This window comes from Zea mays, chromosome 8 (assembly GCF_902167145.1).
Source record: "Zea mays cultivar B73 chromosome 8, Zm-B73-REFERENCE-NAM-5.0, whole genome shotgun sequence".
Classification (NCBI taxonomy): Eukaryota; Viridiplantae; Streptophyta; class Magnoliopsida; order Poales; family Poaceae; genus Zea; species Zea mays.
The window spans coordinates 3,101,673-3,123,962 of NC_050103.1; the positions used below are offsets into that span (position 1 = coordinate 3,101,673).

The 22,290-nt window shown below is 43.1% G+C and overlaps 1 non-coding gene across 1 annotated transcript; it reads left to right on the forward strand.

Annotated features, from left to right (window-relative positions):
* The first annotated feature begins 18,951 nt into the window (after nt 1–18,951).
* TRNAK-CUU (transfer RNA lysine (anticodon CUU)) lies at nt 18,952–19,024 on the forward strand. The gene has a single exon. It is a non-coding gene; the product is annotated as a tRNA-Lys (tRNA).
* Nucleotides 19,025–22,290: the final 3,266 nt, after the last annotated feature.

Consider the following 22,290-nt stretch of genomic DNA (forward strand, 5'->3'; position numbering starts at 1 on the left):
GCACAAAAACTGCAGCTCTCAAACTCACTCAAAGATTTCTCTCCAAAGATTTGAAATGGGAGAGACAAGAGATGTGTGAGAGAGAGTGGGAGGTGTTCTTCAAGTTAGAAATGGAGTTTGGGTCGTGCTCTTGTGTGGGGAGAGAGGTAGGAGTGAGTATATATAGGTGGGGCTTCAAAACTAGCCGTTGGGCTGATTTTGGCTGTGGAGGACCGGTTGAACTGCCCCTAGGGCCGGTTCAACCGCCTGGGGCAGGCTGACAGTCAGTCTGCCAGTCAGACTGGCAGACTGCAGGTTTTACTGTAAAAACAGGTCCTGACACCGGTTGAACCGCCCCTAGGGCCGATTCAACCGCCCGGTGGTCAGACTGACAGTCAGTCTGCCAGTCAAGAGGTCAGACCGGTCAGGTGACCCTGACACCGGTTGAACCGCCCCTAGGACCGATTCAACCGGTTTTGACTAGTGAGGTCCAGGGAAAAAACCCTAGTTGAAATGTCCCTGGACCCCGGTTGAACCTCTCTGGACCCCAGTTGAACTTGCCATGGACTCCGGTTGAAGTGAAGTTCAAATGCAGTTGAGGTGAAGATCAACTGCAGTTGAGGTGAAGTTCAATTGTAGTTGAAAAAGCTTAACTGCAACTGAAGATACAGTTGAAGTGAAGTTCAACTACAGTTGAGGTGAAGTTCAACTGCAGTTGAGGTGAAGTTCAATTGCAGTTGAAAAAGCTCAACTGCAGCTTAAGATACAGTTGAAGTGAAGTTCAACTGCAGTTGAAAAAGCTCAACTGCTTTTCAACAGGAACACTCTCAGTTTCTCAATCCTAACAATAGTCATACATAGAGTGTCCAAGGGATTTTGGTTTTTTTTAAATAGCTTTTGAATATAGAGGCTTGAGCTTTGGCAAACACCAACCTTCTTTTTGGATCCCCCTTTATAGTACGACGATTCCTATACTCAAGTTAAATAAAATATAATTAAGTAAACTCCTTGAGTAATTGGCATTTCATGTGCGATTTCTCCATGGCGTTGCTTCATAAGGATCACAAACATCTTTGTCTCACCTTTTGAAGCAAACACAAATCAAACCATGTGACTTGTACCATATCACCATATATGAGATCAAATCAAGGCTTCAAGTCACCTTACTGATGCATCAACATGTTATACCTCTTCATAGCTGATTAGTTCATTGACTTAGTGCAAGTACTCTCTTCTTCACCTTAGCCATGGTACCTCAGTCCACAAGCCATCGCTTGGCCTTCACCTTCGCTTAGTTCGTCGAAGCCCTTTCCTTGCAATCTTCACCCTATCAAACCCTTCTTGAGTCACATCATATTGAGCATCCATTGAGAGAATCATTTCTTCAATATTGTGAACCTTGCTTGAATATCTTCTAGATATAACTGTTAAGATCAATCAAGCTCTAGTTTGATTCTCATAGAAGCATATATGGACTGATAGTAATATGGTCAAGCCAATTCACGATTCCTCATATATTATTCACTTTGGCTTGACCAATCCTCTTAATCACTTCAACCTCTATTTTGATCATATCTATGTAGTGATTTCTCAGGTCTTGTCCATATATATTCAAACCAATACAGAGACCATATTATATCCATTTGCATTGTCTCATTGGTTATTTAACCTCATGTTGAACCTTTGTTCATTGATCATTATACACTATTCAAGTATGTTCATCATACTGAATTTCCTATTCAACACTTAGCAAACTCGTTAGCCTTTTAAATGTGTTGTTATCCAAATCACCAAAACTCACAAAAGGGATGAATGCACTTTCACAAGGACAAGGTAAATACAAAACTAGTCAATCCTTAGGTTTCAATTAAGTAATGTGGGGCAGCGAATTAGTAAGTAAGTAGGACATAATGGGTCAGAGGACAATTGCCTTCACCAGTGTGCTGCTCAGGGAAGTCTCCTGCAACACGCTCGAAAACCTCGGGCTACTCGTTGTCTACGCAAAGCAATCATTCATTCAATACATTTGGAAAAATGACAAAAAAACAATACACCAAACATACACAATCAAGTGAACACGAGTTCAAAATAAAAGTGTAAACACAAGAGTGAAATCTATGTTCTAAGGTGGACAATTACACTTAGGGTTTTGTGGTTCTCTAAGTACTGCCTACCTCAGGGATCACATAACTTAACTTCATTTATCTTAATGAATTATTAAAATTAAACCAGGGATGTGTTCATTCATTACATGAGATTACTTTCATAAAGTTGACCATCTAACTATTCTTTAGGATTTTTCCTTTTATTTTCCTATTAATAAATAAAACATCAGTTAAACCAACCTATAGTCTAGACATAAAATTAAGACATGCAGACAATGAAAGATTATAATTTAAACAGGTAGAGAATAATTTAATGAACATTTTGTAATTTGAACCACCCAATTTGGAGTTCATAACTTCATATGCAAAAGATATGAAATAAACAAGTTTTGGAATTCAAAATACAAAATTAGGCTTATTTCTATGATAAAATTAAAGTCCAGGGTTCTTTCTGCAAAATCTCAGGGGTCTGCTCGCAAAACATGGTGACGACGGGTGGATATCCAGAAAGCCGAGGGGGCTTTTAACAAGTTTTCCAAACAAACAGGTATCAGGATGATCTCGACCACCCGGTAGCAGATCAACGACTGAGATTAGATTTGAGCGCGAGTGCGCGCGGACGTGTGGACGAGCGCTAACAGGCGGGCCAGGTAGGTCAGCGACTGAGAAGGGAAGACGGGCTGACCAGTTGGGCCGAGTACTAGGGGGCGTAGGCAACTGACGGGTGGGGCCTAGGGACAGAGCGTGTGCCCGAAGTGGTATCTCGAGATCCGAACCGTTGGATCGGGGACGAGCAGTTGGGATCCGGCGCACAGGGTTAACAACGCGGTGGCTAGTGCTGCTTCATCCGCGGCGACGAAGTTGCCGGAGACAGGGCAGGAGCGGCCTCCGAGGGATCTGGGGTCGCGGTGGTTGGCTGGGACTGGTGAGGAGGGTCCGGCGAACTCACTGGTAGGACTCCGGTCGCGAGAACGGGACCAAAGGCGAGAGAACGGTGGAGGGGGTGCTCCCGGTGGGCCGGGGTGACTCCGGCGAGGAATCCCAGCCACAGGGAGGGAGAATCGGTCGCGCTAAGGCCAGGGCAAGCTCCGTCGAGGTAATGGGAACGCTATGGACCAAAGCAAGGGCTCGAGACGGGGCTGAATCGACCGATCATCGTGGCTGAACTACGGCGAGCACAAATCAACTAAGGCAGGGTAGAATTAAGGGAAACCGAGCCCAGGAGCGAGTTCCTCACCTCAGGACTGAAAGTCGCCTAGAGGGGGGGGTGAATAGGGTGAAACTGAAATTTACAAAATTAATCACAACTACAAGTCGGGTTAGCGTTAGAAATATAATCGAGTCCGCGAGAGAGGGTGCAAAACAAATTGCAAGCGAATAAAGAGTGTGACACGCAGATTTGTTTTACCGAGGTTCGGTTCTTGCAAACCTACTCCCCGTTGAGGTGGTCACAAAGACCGGGTCTCTTTCAACCCTTTCCCTCTCTCAAACGGTCCCTCGGACCGAGTGAGCTTTTCTTCTCAATCACTTGGAACACAAAGTTCCCACAAGGATCACCACACGATTGGTGTCTCTTGCCTCAATTACAAGTGAGTTTGATCTCAAGAAAGAATGAGAAAGAAAGCAATCCAAGCGCAAGAGCTCAAAAAACACAACAAATCACTCTCACTTAACACTAAAGCTTTTGTGGAATTGGGAGAGGATTTGATCACTTGGGTGTGTCTTGTATTGAATGCCTAGCTCTTGTAAGTGGTTGGAAGGTGGAAAACTTGGATGACTTGAATGTGGGGTGGTTGGGGGTATTTATAACCCCAACCACCAAACTAGCCGTTTGGTGGAGGCTGCTGTCGCATGGCGCACCGGACAGTCCGGTGCGCCAGCCACGTCACCAGGCCGTTGGGTTCCGACCGTTGGAGTTCTGACTTGTGGGCCCGCCTGGCTGTCCGGTGGTGCACCAGACAAGTCCTGTAGACTGTCCGGTGTGTCACCCGCGCGTGCTCTGCTCCTCTGCACGCGCTGGCGCGCATTTAATGCGTTACAGTCGACCGTTGGCGCGAAGTAGCCATTGCTCCGCTGGCTCACCGGACAGTCCGGTGTGCACCGGACATGTCCGGTGAATTATAGCGGAGCGGAAATCCGAAGCTGGCGAGTTCAGAGCCGCTCTCCTCTGGAGCACCGGACACTCTCCGGTGTAGCACCGGACAGTCCGGTGAATTATAGTGAAGCGTCTCTAAGAATTCCTGAAGGTGCGAAGTTTGGCTTGAAGTCCCCTGGTGCACCGGACAGTCCGGTGCGCCATACCAGGGCAGCCTTCGGTTATCCCTTTGCTCTCTTTGTTGAACCCATTTCTTGGTCTTTTTATTGGCTAAGTGTGAACCTTTGGCACCTGTATAACTTATACACTAGAGCAAACTAGTTAGTCCATTTATTTGTGTTGGGCAATTCAACCACCAAAATCAATTAGGAACTAGGTGTAAGCCTAATTCCCTTTCAATCTCCCCCTTTTTGGTGATTGATGCCAACACAAACCAAAGCAAGTATAGAAATGCATAATTGAACTAGTTTGCATAATGTAAGTGCAAAGGTTGCTTGGAATTGAGCCAATATAAATACTTATAATATATGCATGAATTGTTTCTTTAATTTTTGACATTTTGGACCACTCTTGCACCACATATTTTGTTTTTGAAAATTCTTTTGTAAATCCTTTTTAAAGTTATTTTGCAAATAGTCAAAGGTAAATGAATAAGATTTTGCGAAGCATTTTCAAGATTTGAAATTTTCTCCCCCTTTTTCAAATGCTTTTCCTTTGACTAAACAAAACTCCCCCTCAATGAAATTCTCCTCTTAGTGTTCAAGAGGGTTTTAAGATATCAATTTTGAAAATACTAATTTCTCCCCATTTTGAACACAATAAGATACCAATTTGAAATTTCCAATTGAAAATTGTTTTTAAAATTAGGTGGTGGTGCGGTCCTTTTGCTTTGGGCTCATGCTCTCTCCCCCTTTGGCATAAATCGCCAAAAACGGAGTCATTAGAGCCCTTTTTGTAACTACTTTCTCCCCTTTGGTAAATAAAACATAGGGGTGAAGGTTATACCAAAGCCGGAGAGATGCTCGGAGCGACAGCGAAGGATGAGTTACGGAGTGAAAGCCTTTGTCTTCGCCGAATACTCCAATTCCCTTTCAATACACCTATGACTTGGTTTGAAATTCACTTGAACACACATTAGTCATAGTATATGAAAGAGATATGATCAAAGGTATATGAATGAGGTATGTGTGCAATTCAACAAAAGAAGTTCCTAGAATCAATAATATTTAGCTCATGCCTAAGTTTGTTAAAGGTTTGTTCATCAAGAGGCTTGGTAAAGATATCGGCTAATTGATCTTTAGTGTTAATATATGCAATCTCGATATCTCCCTTTTGTTGGTGATCCCTTAGAAAATGATACCGAATGGCTATGTGTTTAGTGCGGCTATGCTCAACGGGATTATCCGCCATGCGGATTGCACTCTCATTATCACATAGAAGAGGGACTTTGGTTAATTTGTAACCGTAGTCCCTAAGGGTTTGCCTCATCCAAAGTAGTTGCGCGCAACAATGGCCCGCGGCAATGTACTCGGCTTCAGCGGTAGAAAGAGCTACGGAATTTTGCTTCTTTGAAGCCCAAGACACCAAGGATCTTCCCAAGAACTGGCAAGTCCCTGATGTGCTCTTTCTATTAATCTTACACCCCGCCCAATCGGCATCCGAATAACCAATCAAATCAAATGTGGATCCCCTAGGATACCAAAGCCCAAACTTAGGAGTATAAACTAAATATCTCAAGATTCGTTTTACGGCCGTAAGGTGAGCTTCCTTAGGGTCGGCTTGGAATCTTGCACACATGCATACGGAAAGCATAATATCCGGTCGAGATGCACATAAGTAGAGTAAAGAACCTATCATCGACCGGTATACCTTTTGATCCACGGACTTACCTTCCTTGTCGAGGTCGAGATGCCCATTGGTTCCCATGGGTGTCTTGATGGGTTTGGCATCCTTCATCCCAAACTTGCTTAGAATATCTTGAGTATACTTCGTTTGGCTTAGGAAGGTGCCCTCTTGGAGTTGCTTTACTTGAAATCCTAAGAAATACTTCAACTCCCCCATCATAAACATCTTGAATTTTTGTGTCATGATCCTACTAAATTCTTCACATGTAGACTCGTTAGTAGACCCAAATATAATATCATCAACATAAATTTGGCATACAAACAAGTCATTTTCAAGAGTTTTAGTGAAGAGTGTAGGATCGGCTTTTCCGACTTTGAATCCATTAGTGATAAGGAAATCTCTAAGGTATTCATACCATGCTCTTGGAGCTTGCTTTAGCCCATAAAGCGCCTTAGAGAGTTTATAAACATGGTTAGGGTACTCACTATCTTCAAAGCCGGGAGGTTGCTCAACATAGACCTCTTCCTTGATCGGTCCATTGAGGAAGGCACTCTTCACGTCCATTTGGTAAAGCTTGAAGCCATGGTAAGTAGCATAGGCTAATAATATACGAATTGACTCAAGCCTAGCTACGGGTGCATAGGTTTCACCGAAATCCAAACCTTCGACTTGGGAGTATCCCTTGGCCACAAGTCGGGCTTTGTTCCTTGTCACCACACCATGCTCGTCTTGCTTGTTGCAGAAGACCCATTTGGTTCCTACAACATTTTGATTAGGACGTGGAACTAAATGCCATACCTCATTTCTAGTGAAGTTGTTGAGCTCCTCTTGCATCGCCACCACCCAATCCGAATCTTGTAGTGCTTCCTCTACCCTGTGTGGCTCTATAGAGGAAACAAAAGAGTAATGCTCACAAAAATGTGCAACACGAGATCTAGTGGTTACCCCCTTATGAATGTCGCCGAGGATGGTGTCGACGGGGTGATCTCGTTGGATTGCTTGGTGGACTCTTGGGTGTGGCGGCCTTGGTTCATCATCCTCCTTGTCTTGATCATTTGCATCTCCCCCTTGATTATTGTCGTCATCTTGAGGTGGCTCATTTGCTTGATCTTCTTCTTCATCAACTTGAGCCTCATCCTCATTTTGAGTTGGTGGAGATGCTTGCGTGGAGGAGGATGGTTGATCTTGTGCATTTGGAGGCTCTTCGGATTCCTTAGGAGACACATCCCCAATGGACATGTTCCTTAGCGCGATGCACGGAGCCTCTTCATCACCTATCTCATCAAGATCAACTTCTCTACTTGAGAACCGTTAGTCTCATCAAACACAACGTCACAAGAAACTTCAACTTGTCCAGAGGACTTGTTAAAGACTCTATATGCCCTTGTGTTTGAATCATATCCTAGTAAAAAGCCTTCTACAGTCTTAGGAGCAAATTTAGATTTTCTACCTCTTTTAACAAGTATAAAGCATTTGCTACCAAAGACTCTAAAATATGAAATATTGGGCTTTTTACCGGTAAGGAGTTCGTATGATGTCTTCTTGAGGATTCGGTGTAGATACAACCGGTTGATGGCGTAGCAGGCGGTGTTGACCACCTCGGCCCAAAACAGATCCGAAGTCTTGTACTCATCAAGCATGGTTATTGCTATGTCCAAAAGTGTTCGATTCTTCCTCTCCACTACACCATTTTGTTATGGCGTGTAGGGAGAGGAGAACTCATGCTTGATATCCTCCTCCTCAAGGAAGCCTTCAATTTGAGAGTTCTTGAACTCCGTCCCATTGTCGCTTCTAATTTTCTTGATCCTCAAGCCGAACTCATTTTGAGCCCGTCTCAAGAATCCCTTTAAGGTCTCTTGGGTGTGAGATTTTTCCTGCAAAAAGAACACCCAAGTGAAGCGAGAATAATCATCCACAATAACTAGACAGTACTTACTCCCGCCGATGCTTATGTAAGCTATCGGGCCGAATAGGTCCATGTGTAGGAGCTCCAGTGGCCTGTCAGTCGTCATGATGTTCTTGTGTGGATGATGAGTACCAACTTGCTTCCCTGCTTGGCATGCGCTACAAATCCTGTCTTTCTCAAAATGAACATTTGTTAATCCTAAAATGTGCTCTCCCTTTAGAAGCTTATGAAGATTCTTCATCCCAACATGTGCTAGTCGGCGATGCCAGAGCCAGCCCATGTTGGTCTTAGCAATTAAGCAAGTGTCGAGTTCAGCTCTATCAAAATTTACTAAGTATAGCTGACCCTCTAACACTCCCTTATATGCTATTGAATCATCACTTCTTCTAAAGACAGTGACACCTACATCAGTAAATAGATAGTTGTAGCCCATTTTGCATAATTGAGAAACGGAAAGCAAATTGTAATCTAATGAATCTACAAGAAAAACATTGGAAATAGAGTGGTCAGGTGATATAGCAATTTTACCCAATCCTTTGACCAAACCTTGATTTCCATCCCCGAATGTGATAGCTCGTTGGGGATCTTGGTTTTTCTCGTAGGAGGAGAACATCTTCTTCTCCCCTGTCATGTGGTTTGTGCACCCGCTGTCGATTACCCAGCTTGAGTCCCCGGATGCATAAACCTACAAAACAAGTTTAGTTCTTGACTTTAGGTACCCAAATGGTTTTGGGTCCTTTGGCATTAGACACAAGAACTTTGGGTACCCAAACACAAGTTTTTGACCCCTTGTTCTTGCCCCCAACATACTTGGCAACTACCTTGCCGGATTTGTTAGTTAAAACATAATATGCATCAAAAGTTTTAAAAGAAATGCTATGTTCATTTGATGCACTAGGAGTTTCCTTCTTAGGGAACTTAGCACGGGTTGGTTGCCTAGAGCTAGATGTCTCACCCTTATACATAAAAGCATGATTAGGGCCAGAGTGAGACTTCCTAGAGTGAATTCTCCTAATTTTGCTCTCAGGATAACCGGCAGGGTACAAAATGTAACCCTCGTTATCTTGAGGCATGGGAGCCTTGCCCTTGACAAAGTTGGACAATTTCTTAGGAGGGGCATTAAGTTTGACATTGCCTCCTTGTTGGAAGCCAATGCCATCCTTAATGCCAGGGCGTCTCCCTCTATAGAGCATGCTTCTAGCAAATTTAAATTTTTCGTTTTCTAAGTCATGCTCGGCAATTTTAGCATCTAATTTTGTTATATGATCATTTTGTTTCTTAATTAATACCATATGATCATGAATAGCATTAATATCAACATCTCTACATCTAGTGCAAATAGTGACATGCTTAGTGGTAGATGTAGAGGGTTTGCAAGATTTTAATTCTACAACCTTAGCATGCAATATATCATTTTTATTTCTAAGGTCGGAAATGGCAGTATTGCAAGCATCAAAATCTTTAGCCTTAGCAATTAATTTTTCATTTTCATTTCTATGGCTAGCAAGAGATATGTTCAATTCTTCAATCTTAGCAAGCAAATCATCATTATCATTTCTAAGATTGGGAATTGGAACATCACAAGCATTAGAATCAACCTTAGCAATTAAACTAGCATTTTCATTTCTAAGGTTGTTGATAACATCATGGCATGTGCTTAGCTCACTAGTTAATTTCTCACATTTTTCAACTTCTAGAGCATAAGCATTTTTAACCTTAACATGCTTTTTGTTTTCCTTGATTAGGAAGTCCTCTTGGGTGTCCAAGAGGTCATCCTTCTCATGGATGGCACTAATCAATTCATTTAACTTTTCTTTTTGTTGCATGTTTAGGTTGGCAAAAAGAGTACGCAAATTATCTTCCTCATCACTAGCATTATCATCGCTAGAGGACTCATATCTAGTGGAGGATTTGGTTTTAACCTTCTTCTTTTTGCCATCCTTTGCCATGAGGCACTTGTGGCCGACGTTGGGGAAGAGGAGGCCCTTGTTGATGGCGATGTTGGCGGCGTCCTCGTCGGAGGAGCTCTCGTCCGAGTCCCACTCGCGGCATACATGGGCGTCGCCACCCTTCTTCTTGTAGTATTTCTTCTTCTCCTTTCTTCTCCCCTTCTTGTCGTCGCCCCTGTCACTGTCACTAGAAATAGGACATTTTGCTATAAAGTGACCGGGCTTACCACATTTGTAGCAAACTTTCTTGGAGCGGGGCTTGTAGTCTTTCCCCCTCCTTTGCTTGAGGATTTGGCGGAAGCTCTTGATGACGAGCGCCATTTCCTCGTTGTCGAGCTTTGAGGCGTCGATTGGTTGTCTACTTGGTGTAGACTCCTCCTTCTCCTCTGTCGCCTTAAATGTGACCGGTTGTGCTTCGGATGTGGAGGGATCATCTAGCTCATTGATTTTCTTTGAGCCCTTGATCATATACTCAAAGCTCACAAAATTACCGATTACTTCCTCGGGGGTCATTAGTGTATATCTAGGATTACCACGAATTAATTGAACTTGAGTAGGGTTAAGGAAAATAAGTGATCTAAGAATAACCTTAACCATCTCGTGGTCATCCCACTTTTTGCTCCCGAGGTTGCGCACTTGGTTCACCAAGGTTTTGAGCCGGTTGTACATATCTTGTGGCTCTTCCCCTTTGTGAAGTCGGAAGCGACCGAGCTCCCCCTCGATCGTTTCCCGCTTGGTGATCTTGGTTAGCTCATCTCCTTCGTGCGCGGTCTTGAGCACGTCCCAAACTTCCTTGGCGCTCTTTAATCCTTGCACCTTGTTGTACTCCTCCCTACTTAGAGAGGCGAGGAGTATGATTGTGGCTTGGGAGTTGAAGTGCTCGATTTGGGCCACCTCGTCCTCATCATAATCCTCATCCCCTACGGATGGTACCTGTGCTCCAAACTCAACAACATTCCATATACTTTTGTGGAGTGAGGTTAGGTGAAATTTCATTAAATCACTCCACCTAGCATAATCTTCACCGTCAAAGGTTGGCGGTTTGCCTAATGGAACGGAAAGTAATGGAGTATGTTTGGAAATGCGAGGGTAGCGTAGGAGGATCTTACTAAACTTCTTGCGCTCATGGCGCTTAGAAGTAATGGAGGGCGCGTCGGAGCCGGAGGTGGAAGGTGATGAAGTGTCGGTCTCGTAGTAGACCACCTTCCTCATCTTCTTTTTCTTGTCGCCACTCCGATGCGACTTGTGGGAAGAGGCTTTCTTTTCCTTCCCCTTCCCTTTGTTGTGGGACTCTTCCGATGTAGCATTTTCGTGGCTTGTAGTGGGCTTTTCGCCGGTCTCCATCTCCTTCTTGGCGTGATCTCCCGACATCACTTCGAGCGGTTAGGCTCTAATGAAGCACCGGGCTCTGATACCAATTGAAAGTCGCCTAGAGGGGGGGTGAATAGGGCGAAACTGAAATTTACAAAATTAATCACAACTACAAGCCGGGTTAGCGTTAGAAATATAATCGAGTCCGCGAGAGAGGGTGCAAAACAAATCGCAAGTGAATAAAGAGTGTGACACGCGGATTTGTTTTACCGAGGTTCGGTTCTTGTAAACCTACTCCCCGTTGAGGTGGTCACAAAGACCGGGTCTCTTTCAACCCTTTCCCTCTCTCAAACGGTCCCTCGGACCGAGTGAGCTTTTCTTCTCAATCACTTGGAACACAAAGTTCCCACAAGGATCACCACACGATTGGTGTCTCTTGCCTCAATTACAAGTGAGTTTGATCTCAAGAAAGAATGAGAAAGAAAGCAATTCAAGCGCAAGAGCTAAAAAAACACAACAAATCACTCTCACTTAACACTAAAGCTTTTGTGGAATTGGGAGAGGATTTGATCACTTGGGTGTGTCTTGTATTGAATGCCTAGCTCTTGTAAGTGGTTGGAAGGTGGAAAACTTGGATGACTTGAATGTGGGGTGGTTGGGGGTATTTATAACCCCAACCACCAAACTAGCCGTTTGGTGGAGGCTGCTGTCGCATGGCGCACCGGACAGTCCGGTGCGCCAGCCACGTCACCAGGCCGTTGGGTTCCGACCGTTGGAGTTCTGACTTGTGGGCCCGCCTGGCTGTCCAGTGGTGCACCGGACAAATCCTGTAGACTGTCCGGTGTGCCACCCGCGCGTGCTCTGCTCCTCTGCGCACGCTGGCGCGCATTTAATGCGTTGCAGTCGACCGTTGGCGCGAAGTAGCCGTTGCTCCGCTGGCTCACCGGACAGTCCGGTGTGCACCGGACATGTCCGGTGAATTATAGCAGAGCAGAAATCCGAAGCTAGCGAGTTCAGATCCGCTCTCCTCTGGAGCACCGGACACTGTCCGGTGTAGCACCGGACAGTCCGGTGAATTATAGTGAAGCGTCTCTGAGAATTCCCGAAGGTGCGAAGTTTGGCTTGAAGTCCCCTGGTGCACCGGACACTGTCCGGTGGCACACCGGACAGTCCGGTGCGCCAGACCAGGGCAGCCTTCGGTTATCCCTTTGCTCTCTTTGTTGAACCCATTTCTTGGTCTTTTTATTGGCTAAGTGTGAACCTTTGGCACCTGTATAACTTATACACTAGAGCAAACTAGTTAGTCCATTTATTTGTGTTGGGCAATTCAACCACCAAAATCAATTAGGAACTAGGTGTAAGCCTAATTCCCTTTCAAGGACGGCACTCGGGGAAGCTCAGCGCGGCTTCTGGCAGGCTGAACGGCTGGCACGATGGGCGCGGATCACCGACGAGCACTGGCGGAGGCGGTAGAGCGCGAAAGAGGGCAAGCGTGGGCGAAATGAGGTAGGGAAGGGAAAGCGGGCGTGGGTAGGGCTCAAAAAGGAGCTAGGGCGCGTGGGCAGGCGACGTGGCCGGTCTTCTCGGCGTGCGTGCGTGCGTGGGTCAGCGGCGGTTGTGGGGAAGATGGAGTTGACAGGGCTGGACCACGATGCAGCGAGAGAGAGGGTGCGGAGGGAACGGTTCGCGACGCTGACGGGCGGGGCCCGCGGGACAGAGAGAGAGCGGGCACGCGCGCGAGGGGAGTTGGCGCCGACAGGTCGGCCCCACCGGGCATAGGGAGAGCGCGTGGACGCGGCCTGGCGCTAACAGGCGGGTCCCACCTGTCAGGGAAAGAGGGCGCGCGCGCGGCCGGCTGAGCCGTACTGGGCTGTTTGGGCCGAAAAGGGTTTTTCCATTTTCCTGAATTTCCAAATGCTTTTTATTTTTATTTTCTCTATGAAATTCAAATAAAATTCAACCATAATTCAAATTCAAATAATTCTAACACGTGCGTCAAACAAAAAGAATAATCTAGGCTCATCATGATGCAAACATTCACATATATACCCTAGGTTTTGATATTCTCAATAAAATAATACATCTCTCACATAATTAACCCAAAACCCTATTAACGAGAATAGAAAAAAAATATTATAGAAGTGAGAAAAGAAGTAACACATGAATTTGATATGCATTAGAGAAGAAATTTTATACCCTCAAATTCAGAGTGTTACATACTGATAACTTGCTCTCCCTAGGTTGCAAACTGAATTTAGCTCAACATAGGTTAGAGAATTTTATTCTCTTGTTGTTCTAATTAAATTTGCCAGTGCCTTTGACTTTAGTTGAAACCTTCTATTCAACCCCCTCTAGCCGGTATCCTTGATCCTACACTATGTTAATCATCGAGTATTTCACTAAGCACTTTGGTGGCTAGAGCTACTAGACATTAGTTTCAACTCACACAATTATTCATTGAGATCCACACACCCTCTCTTGGCTAGCTCTCTAAGCACCGTTGAACCGCCTAATGCATGGTCGTTAGATAATTGTGTCAGAGTCCAATACTGTGTCAAATATAGCTATCAACTGTCATCCTGTTTAAACTACGTAAAATACACTAGCAACTACCATGCATTAGTCTAGATGGACGACATGTTGTTCATTAAACTCCAAAACTGAATATAAATAGGTCATAGAGTCAATTTTCCCTACAGCTAGGAAACCACATGGCAATGCAAATGAAGAGGTCAAGAGTCCGTTGAGTTCATTTTTCTTAAAGGCTCAAATGCTCCAACTAACCAACATATATACCTGAGACGCTATCGCCACACGTGAAATATCTCCCTTACCTAATCCGATCTTATGCTTTGTTCTATGCTAGAAGAAGTGCATGGCGACAACTGGCTAAAAGAATGTTAGATGATCTTCTTGTGTGCACTGATATACGCGTCAACTCACGAGTCTTGACATCATGCTGTTTTTCTTATATAATACTCACTCCGTTTCGTTTTGGTTGTCGCGGGATAGTGCAAAATTAAACTATTCAGCGACAACTAAAAAGAAACGGAGGGAGTATATATATAAGAGTGACTGTTATACGCGTACATACTAAAATAGCATTGCACACATTATATTTCTCAAATCCCAACTCGCACAACTAGCACATATATGTTTCTCTTCTAGCTAAACCAAATATAGTTGTATATTTTGCGACTTATAAAATATAACTGTCTATTTTTAAATTATAACTTGATTCGTAATGTAGTTACGACTTCGTGTATAATATAGTTACAATCGGTGCTTATTATTTGTAACTATGTCTACTCCCGAGTTTCAAGTTGAGTTATATTCCAACTGCAACTAGCTACTCTCTCCACCGACGTACATCCATGATAGAAGAGAAATGCTTCATATACGACCTACTCGTTCCACTGAAGTACGATCAACATTAATCTACAACTATTGTTGTTTCTTATTCTAAATTAATAAATCATGAGCCATTAGATGACTCTAGTCATATCTGACTCTAGCACTAGAGTCGTACGTGCATGTAGCAGAGCGGTTATGACAGAGATATACGTGCATAACAAAGTATGCTTTCTTGGATCTTATTTTGTTTGGCACAATTTGTCGATAATAATATACAAACAATTCATCAACTAGACTTAGGGTTTGTGACATGTTGTATATTCAAATTTTGAATTGTCAAAACATTGTGTACATGTATGTCAGAGATATGTCTCAGATGCATATATATGTATGTTAGGTAGAAAATTTAATTAATGAACTAAATAAATTATCGATGCAACTAGATTAGAACTGAAATTGTAACTCAAGAGTAAACATAGCTGTAAATAAAATAAGGCCTGCTTTTAACTACATTATAAACAAAGATATAATTACATTAAGAGTAAAGTTGTAACTAGGAAGTAGACAGTTATGTTTGGTTTAGTTTGGTAGGAAGGACATCTGAACGTGTGAGAGGGTCACGAGAAACTGTAACCAATTAATTTATACTTGTAAGTGGTTTCCTAAAAACTGATGGTTTAATTGAGATGCTTGTCGACTACCTCAACTCGTAATCGCTCTTGTTAATTCAATTTACATCTTGTTGTTTACATTCTGTTCACGGACACTAGAATGCGTGTAGCAAGTATACTGTACTTCCGTTGTTGCTATACGATGCCGGCTGGACCGGAAGCTACATGATATAAGCAATGTTGTGCTGATCATTCACCCTCCAAGCTACAAATAAACAATGCAATGATCATCACTATCGGTTCATCACTGTGGCTTGACTAGGTCACCAACTTTATTGTCAACAATTTTTTTATTTAAAATCATTTTTATGATAAAATATTTGATCTAGAAAAGTTATGCAACTTTGTAGTCCATAACTTCTCTATTTATAGTTATAATATTGATGCCAAAATATTCGATTCGTAGGCTCTATAGTCACTAATGAGTATGTAGTTTAATGGTTGTAGAGAATGATCTAGAATGGAGAAACAGACGAAACAAAAGTTAGATATCTCAATATGTTATGCAAATTTCTAGTTCATAACTTTTCACTTGAAATCATCTATCCAACTAAATTATGTTTGAATTGTTCATGTTTGAAATTTGACTTTTCTTCAAATAATATCGAATGAAGAAATAACCAATATAAAAGTTGCGGATCTCGAAAAATTATACACCTTTTTCCATTTGAAACAATGTAATATGTTTGAAATTTCTCGCATTTGAAATTCAAACTCATCAAATAACATTTGTGTGAAGAAATGACCGAAAGAGGAGTCGTAGATCTCAAGAATATATAAAACTCTATATATACTCGACCATTTTTCATTTGAATGCCTTTAGGGCCCTAAGAACACATTTCAAAACTAGATAAACATAAGATAGTTAGGATAAATTATCTCAAATCGGCACCGGTGTGCTATAGGTGACATGGTAAAGAGGGTGAACGCACGAAGCGCACAAGTCTATCACGCGAAATGACTTGTGATGCGTGACCGTGTGCCGGGTTGGCTAGCGAGGCCTTTCGAAGATTGAATAAATTTCTTGAACCGACAATGAAGGTGAGACTTAGTGTACGTTGTATATATCCTTTGGAGTTGTATATTGTTTATCGAAGTAATCATCGTCATCCTCCATCGTCAGTCCATTTCATAGCAGTTGTTGAACATGTTTGTTTGATCCATCCACCGTCCATGCATGCATCCGGTTCCAGTCTGAATAACAGAATCCCACGCATCTCGGCAGTTGAAAAAGGAGGGATCGATGGACAAGTTTGGATTTTAGAATGCGGCGTGGTCTAATCTATCCCCACGTACGCAACACTAGTTAGTTAGTCGTTAATTGGAAACACTACTGCATGATCAGAGAATGACCTAGTATGGTTTGAATGGTTTAGAGAGGGTATACAATGTTTAATCAGAGCAGCGGTGTATGACATGGGCTCGCGCTGTTCTGAGATATGCGTCAACTCGATCAGTTTGGTCTTTATTATTCCTATATCGTTTTTCTTCGACGAAAGATAACTAGATAAGACTTGACTGCCTCTGTAGTTGATCAAGCACACGGTGTTCCGTATTTGGAATGGTCATCTTAATCTATTCTTTTATTGGAATTAACAGCTATGAATATTTATAAAATAGGCTCACTGTTGTGGTCTCGATCCCTACGTTTCAAAATACAACCTCTTGTTTACGGTCTCTCTTTGAGATGCTATTACTCGTTATTTCTTGTAGAGTAGTATATTCTTAAGATCTCCCTAATATAATCAAGATATTTTCGCAAGTGTGTTCTGAGGATATAAATATTTGTAAACATAAATAAATAGTAACGGGGCGTTCTTTTGTTGCTTTTTTTTCCTTTTTGGAAACAGAATCGAATATATATGTGTGCGCATCTGTGAGACAAGATGAGGTGATGTCTGTTGCACAGCACGGCACAGCGCACAGCTGGAAGCTGTTTTGGATGGAGACGTGCATCCAACCGAGCAAAGCTCATGTCTTGCAACAAGCAAGCAGCAAGGCAGATTTCTCCTCCCAGGAAGCAAAGATGTGTGAGCAACCGATTCCTTTTTGGAGTGTGTGAGAGTGTGAGGTAGGCCGCTAGGGCTCATCGGCCGTTGCTGATATACTGATGATATGAGACCCCAGGGTGGGTGGGGGCCAATGCAAGCAACCCAACAACAAACAGTGACGACACATATACTGTGTCCACGCCCTTTGCATCGGATTCTCTGCAATCTTGTCAAGCTAGGGCATGTAGTGGAACATCTCTGGGAAACAGAAAGCGAAGCTAGCATGACCTAGAAACTGAAGAGAGATGCTGTGAGATGGAGAGAGAGCATCTTTTTGTTTGTTACTACAAGGAAAAAGAGGTTGCTATGCAGAAAGAGTCAAGTTGAAGTAGTGGGACGGTGTTTGGAGCCTTGCAATGTCTATTTCTTTTTTTTTTACGAAATCACTTCGAATTAAAGCCGGCTGTTTGGATGTCTGCAGCTACAATCTATATAGACAAAAATACTGTAGAAGTAGCAGAAACCGCTATGAATTAAAAACAAGCGAACACGGCAGCAGCTGCAATCCTGTTTTTTTTTCTTCGGTATAATAGACATCTCCCTAGCCGATTATGGATACCCTTAGAAACATGGGGTTTTTTCTGTAAAATAATTGTCATTTTTTATATAATTAGGGCTAGTTTGGAAACTAAAACCCCCTCCAAGATTTTTGGTGATTGAGGGGGATAAATTAAGCTAATTTTTCAGTCAATCCCTAGGAATTCCGGAGGGGAATAATTAAGTTTCCAAACTAGCACTTAATAGACAGTTCGGTTCTTTTGAAAAACTACATATTGTTTCCTGTTAATTGTCATGGAATTTGTGGTTATATATGGACATAATTTTCGTTAAACCAATGGGGGGGGGGGGGGGGGTTGATTAGTTGTCCTTTGAAGAAGAACCAACCTTCATCAAGGTCCAAAGACGCTTTATCTAGCAGGTTAATAGCACGGTCCAGAGATCTCTCTCTCCACCCATAGCTAGCTAGCTAGCTAGCTAGCTAAAAGAGTTACTCCGTTGTCTTAAAATAATTGACGCTTAGATTCAAATTTTTTTCTTAACAACAGAGAGCCAGGCCGTGCGTGTGTCAGTGTGCTGTGCACACATGCATACACGCGCGCACGCACTGTTTCTCATATTACCAGTACCACTGCTGCCAGTTACCCTGCAGCCGACAAAATGTTGCAGGTATACGGCGGCTTGTGACAATGCTCAGCTATAGCTAGCTGAACTGAAGTGGTCTGTCATTGTATGCAGCAAGCCAGTTATTGGACAGCTACTACTACCGGAGACATTACTTGAGTTGTGGCAGCTAAGCGAGGACACGTGCGGTCACAAACTCACACGTAGACCCTGCCCGTACGTGTTTATTTGCATTGCATTGCACCGCATCGATGCATGCCTATTTCCTGCTGCTCTGCTGCTGCTGCTGCCACCACCACCACTTGACCAACGAGCCGAATTTTTTGTTTTTGAGTCCTTTTTGTGTCAAAAATTTTCAATTAGACCCCCAGAAAACTTAAATGCAATTTTGGACCCATTTCTCGGCGCCATGAGCTATGGCGCCGAGTTTACACATCTCGGCGCCATAGATCTTGGCGCCGAGCTACCTGCCGCGTTATCGTCCACGAGCTGACGCGGCGTCGACGTGGCACCGAGCTCGGCGCCAAGATCTATGGCGCCGAGCTCGAATATATAATCACAAAGCTTGTCTAGCTCAGTTGGTAGAGCGCAAGGCTCTTAACCTTAAGGTCGTGGGTTCAAGCCCCACCATGAACATATTTTTTGTCTTTGTCACTGATTTGTTTTTTATTGTCCAGATTTTTTTGTTTATGCCGCTGATTTGTCCGTGCGTTCAATATTTTTTGTCTTTGTCACTGATTTATTTTTTATTGTTCAGATTTTTTTGTTTATGCCGCTGATTTGTCCGTGCTTTTTAATTCGATGCTTCCCGCCTCAGACTCCACTAATTGGTGCACTAGCTAGCTACGTACTAGTGTATTATTTGTAAGCTAGATGTTCATCCTTTTCCCTCCCTTTTGAATTGAATGAATTCTGATGAACTACTGCTGCAAAACTAGACCATCACTGATCGGTTGATAGCTCTTCCATTCCATCAACTAGTTAGTAGAGTTCCCGTGTCCTTCGTCACTTGAGTTCGTGCAGCTGGGAATTTTCTTTTCTCGGCTCTTGTTAAGGTATCATGATTATATTTTTACAGTGATATATATATGACATTTATGAATCTCTATTATAAATGGTTCTTCTATTTTTTATATAGATGCGATTAAATTTAAACTTGTTTAGTTTTTTTAGGAAATGGGAACTATTTTTCCGGGGAGGTCGTACTATTTCCCCTCAACAAGACAGTCACATGTGGCACTCGAAAAACTGCAGGAAACTACAGAAGGAATGTTGAAACCAGGATTACATTAGCCAGGTCACGCGGATGGAACGTCTGACGAAATTTGTCCTGGATGGTTAACCCGAGATGATATTTAGACGCGTCATGTTGCTTCCGTATTTTCCTCTGTTTTTTCTTTACGAGCATCTCCAATAGTTTAGCACCCTAAAATAAAAATTTAGAAAGTTGCTAAAACATAACACTTTGAAGTACGACCGACAGCACCTCGTCAAATACGCGCTCATCGCCGCTGGGGTGTTCGCCTTCGTATGCCTGATCCTGCTATTAGTGAAAAGATATCCATAAACTAATATCCATAAATTAGAAATATTTGTCGAAAGAGAATACTTTTACCGATTTTTTTTGCTACTTGTGCACAGTCGATCAAAGCTTGTGACAAAAAAAACTGGCGAACACAAAAAACATTGAAATGTAAACTATGGGGTTTGAACCCAGGACCACAAGGTATAGAGCCTTGTGCTCTACCAACTAGGCTAGACAAGCTTTGTGCTTATAGCTATCCAACAAAACTGTTGAAACAGAACCGAGCTCGGCGCCAAGATCTATGGCGCCGAGCTCGGTGCCACGTCGACGCCACGGCGTCCGGGTGTGCCAGCGTAGCACGTACCTCGGCGCCATAGCCTATGGCGCCGAGCTGTGTTACCTCGGCGCCATAGCCTATGGCGCCGAGCAAAGGGTCCAAAATTGCTATTAAAATTTTTTAGGGTTTAAACGTGATTTTTTTTCTAAAAAAGGGCTAAAATGCAAAAAATTCGGACCAACGAGCATATACACACATTCACACAGCTTGACATGAACCAGCTAGCTCTGGCTTCCAGCTAGCTGGGCTATCCCTCCCCGACGTACTGTATGTACTCGCTGACACGTGTTAATTACTAGCTCCTAGTCCTAGCTAGCTGCTACTTCAACAATCCGGACCGTGCATTGAGATTCGTGGCCGGCCGGCCGGCTGGTCAGGTGGGCCGTATGTATGCGTACGCACACGTCCACGTACATGTCTCCCGACCCGCATGCATGCATGCATGCATTTCCTGCAAGCGCGTAGCACGTACATGGCAGAACGACAGTACTGCAGCACGTCGTATTATCAGATCATGTACCCGTGTGCATCGATCTCTCGGGCCCACACTGTATGCGCTAGCTAGCTCGTGTGCCTGAGTGGGTGGGTGAGAGCGAGACCCCACACACTGATCAGGAGCCAGCCAGCCGGACGTGAATGTGAGCGAACGTGACAGCGATCATACCGCCTGCACGCGCCACACTCTTTTAAAAGTAAGGCGGTCTCCAGCAACTTCCTCTATATACGTTCTTTACGGTCTTCTCTAAAATATTCTACCCTCTATATCTCTTTTCTCTCCAACAACGTCATCTAAATCACGTCCTCTATACGCAAATACCTATATATTAAAAAAACATTTTTTATTTTTTATTTTTTTACATACGTACTTGTCATACTCTTAAATGTATTGTACATATTTTAGTTTTGTTAAACCGGTTATTTGAAGTATTCAAATGGATAGATGACCGTTTAGAGAAACTCTATATATAGAGAATCCAACAGCGTCCTCTCTAAATTTAGAGGACCATTTAGAGTACGCTGCTGGAGAGCAAAAAACCGTTTGGTCCTCTATATTTAGAGTACAGGAGGCTTTAGAGGCTCTTGCTGGAGCCAGCCTAAGTGGCCAAATGGGTCGACCCGCACGGCACTAGTACTAGCACTATTTATAATCATGATGTGTCGTATGTACTGGCAGTAATGACTAGACATCGACCCATGGCAGTAATGACTAGACATCGACCCAGACACGACACTATAGTGACTAATTGTGTCGTGTCAGCACTATACGACACTAGCGAACACTAAGGCTATGTTTGGATACTCTAGTATTTAGTTCAATACACATGTGTTGAGGTGGATTTATGTGTAAATTAGTTTAATTTACACCCCAAACCCCTCAACTCATGTGTTGTATTGGGTGAATACTAGAGCACCCAAACAAGCCCTAATAGTGCTTTTGCTAACCTAGACACTATTTCACTTTGAAAGCTCAAAAAACATAGAAGATCTTTAAGATTATATTTTTTTTAAAAAAAACTTGAACATGTATACCTTATAAAGTGAATTTATTATGCTTAAATTCATAATAAATCATAATTCGCAATCACATGCACATGTCACAATCATATTTATAGCAGCTGATCTAAGTTGTGCCTAATCCCGTCGTGCTCATGTCTGCCCATCGTGCCAGGGTGTGGCGGCCCAAGCACAACAGTAGACTTGTGTCGTGCTGGCGCTAACACTATATGAATCGTACTCGTGCGTACCGAAACACTATGGATCATATCGTGCTTAGTGTCGATCCATTTAGTACGACCCATTTGACCATCTATACTCCGTGTGTTTTCCTGACCCCGTTTGCTTCAAGAGATGGGAGTGTGCTAGCCTTCTACAAAGTTTCATAACTTGTTGAGTGTGAGGAATTCAAATACAATTTTCTTTGCATGGATGATATCAAATACTAAAAATCCACATAACTTTTCATAATCTAAAACTTTTGTTTCGTTATTTTTTCTCCGAGGTTGTTTCAAAAATTCAATTTTCAAATGCGGGAATATAGAA